This window comes from Schistocerca cancellata, chromosome 2 (assembly GCF_023864275.1).
Source record: "Schistocerca cancellata isolate TAMUIC-IGC-003103 chromosome 2, iqSchCanc2.1, whole genome shotgun sequence".
NCBI classification, from domain to species: domain Eukaryota; kingdom Metazoa; phylum Arthropoda; class Insecta; order Orthoptera; family Acrididae; genus Schistocerca; species Schistocerca cancellata.
The window spans coordinates 713,933,675-713,936,407 of NC_064627.1; the positions used below are offsets into that span (position 1 = coordinate 713,933,675).

The following is a 2,733-nucleotide window of genomic DNA, read 5'->3' on the forward strand; positions in this document are numbered from 1 at the left end:
AAAGTAAGTGTTTTAGCTGTTGTCGCGGCTAATCCGCACATCAGTAGCAGACAAATTACGCGAGAATCGGGAATCACAATAACGTCGGTGTTGAGAATGTTACTTAAAAATCGATTGCACCCATACCATGTTTCTATGCACCAGGAATTGCATGGCGACGACTTTGAACGTCGTGTACAGTTCTGCCACTAGGCACAAGAGAAATCACGGGATGATGATAGAGTTTTTGGACGTGTTCTATTTAGCGACGAAGCGTCATCATGAGAATGGGAAGAAATTACATGTGGTGTCCCACAAGGATCCATCTTAGGGCCATTGCTTTTTCTTCTGTACATTAATGATCTCAGTTACAATGCCAGAAGCAGAGTTCGTTTTGTTTGCAGATGACACAAGTATTGCAATAAATAGTATGTCGAGTGTAGTTCTAGAAATCTCTGCTAATGATATTTTCATGGATATTAATAAATGATTTAAGGCCAACTCACTGACATTAAACTTCGAAAAGACTCACTATATGCAATTCAGAACCTGTAAGAGGTTTCCACCCACCATATGCATAAAGTATGAAGAACAGCAGATAGAAGAGGTTGACAGTCTTAAATTCCAGGGATGACAACTTGATAACACATTCAGTTAGGAAGAGCACACAACAGAACTGCAGAAACGCCTTAATAAATCTGTATTTGCAATTCGAGTTTTAGCAGACATAGACGACATAAAAATGAAAAAGCTTGCATAGTTTGCCTACATTCGTTCCATAATGTCATATGGTATAACATTTTGGGGTAACTCTTCAAGTCAAAGAAAAGTTTTCAGAGTCCAAAAGCGTGTAATACGTATTATTTGTGGAGTAAATTCACGGACGTCCTGTAGAAACCTCTTCAAAGAACTGGGTATACTAACTACTGCCTCTCAGTATATTTAGTCCTTAATGAAATTTGTCCTAAATAATATATCTCTTTCCAGAATGAGATTTTCACTCTGCAGCGGAGTGTGCGCTGATATGAAACTTCCTGGCAGATTAAAGCTGTGTGCCCGACCGAGACTCGAACTCGGGACCTTTGCCTTTCGCGGGCAAGTGCTCTACCAACTGAGCTACCGAAGCACGACTCACGCCCGGTACTCACAGCTTTACTTCTGCCAGTACCTCGTCTCCTACCTTCCAAACTTTGCAGAAGCTCTCCTGCGAACCTTGCAGAACTAGCACTCCTGAAAGAAAGGATATTGCGGAGACATGGCTTAGCCACAGCCTGGGGGATGTTTCCAGAATGAGATTTTCACTTTGCAGCGGAGTGTGCGCAGATATGAAACTTCCTGGCAGTTTTAATCTGCCAGGAAGTTTCATATCAGCGCACACTCCGCTGCAGAGTGAAAATCTCATTCTGGAAACATCCCCCAGGCTGTGGCTAAGCCATGTCTCCGCAATATCCTTTCTTTCAGGAGTGCTAGTTCTGCAAGGTTCGCAGGAGAGCTTCTGCAAAGTTTGGAAGGTAGGAGACGAGGTACTGGCAGAAGTAAAGCTGTGAGTACCGGGCGTGAGTCGTGCTTCGGTAGCTCAGTTGGTAGAGCACTTGCCCGCGAAAGGCAAAGGTCCCGAGTTCGAGTCTCGGCCGGGCACACAGTTTTAATCTGCCAGGAAGTTTAATATATCTCTTTTTCCAATAAAGAGCTCAGTTCATACATACAATACCAGGAACAAAAATGATCTGCACAAGGACTTAAAAGCACTTACTTTAGTTCAAAAAGGGGTCGACTACTCAGGAATACTCATCTTCAATAAATTGCCAGCAAACATATAAAATTTAGTTACAAATAAAGATCAGTTTAAAAGGAGCCCGAAAGACTTACTAATGGCCAACTTCTTCTACTTCATTGACGAATTTTTCATTAGAAACAAATGATGTATTGTATATATTCATGCTATTAGTATTGTTATTTCAGCATTTAAAAAAATTGACATGTTCCACATCCACGAGGATCTCCTCAGCACGGAGCTATGGAACGAAAACTAATCTAATCTAATCTAATCTAGTCATTCACCAACAGCGGTAACGTAAACCGGTATAATATGCACTACAGGGGAACGGAAAATCCACGATGGCTGCGACAAGTGGAACATCAGCGACCTCGGCGGGTTAATGTATGGTGCGGCATTATGGTAGGAAGCATAATTGGCCCCCATTTTATCGATGTTAATCTACATGATTCAATGTATGCTGATTTTCTACGTAATGTTTTATCGATGTTACTGAAAGGTGTTTCACTGCATGACAGAATGGCGATGTACTTCCAACATGATGGATTCCCGGGACATAGCTCGCGTGCAGCTGAAGCGGTATTGAATAGCATATTTCATAACAGGTGGATTTGTCGACGAAGCACCATACCATGGCCCGCACGTTCACCGGATCTGACGTCCCCGGATTTCTTTATGTGGGGAAAGTTAAAGGATATTAGCTATCGTGAACCAACGACAACGCCTGACAACATGCGTCAGCGCATTGTCAACGCATGTGAGCCCATAACGCAAGGCGAACTACTCGCTGTTGAGAGGAATGTCGTTTTACGTATTGTCAAATGCATTGAGGTTGACAGACATCATTTTCAGCATTTATTGCATAAATGTGGTATTTACAGGTAAACACGCTGTAACAGCATGCGTTCTCAGATATGATAAGTCCACAAAGGTACATGTATCACATTGGAACAACGGAAATAAAATGTTCAAACGTA

General features: G+C 42.2%; 1 non-coding gene across 1 annotated transcript; it reads left to right on the forward strand.

The window, feature by feature from the left end:
* Positions 1 to 1,543: 1,543 nt before the first annotated feature.
* Trnas-cga (transfer RNA serine (anticodon CGA)) lies at positions 1,544 to 1,618 on the forward strand. The gene has a single exon. It is a non-coding gene; the product is annotated as a tRNA-Ser (tRNA).
* Positions 1,619 to 2,733: the final 1,115 nt, after the last annotated feature.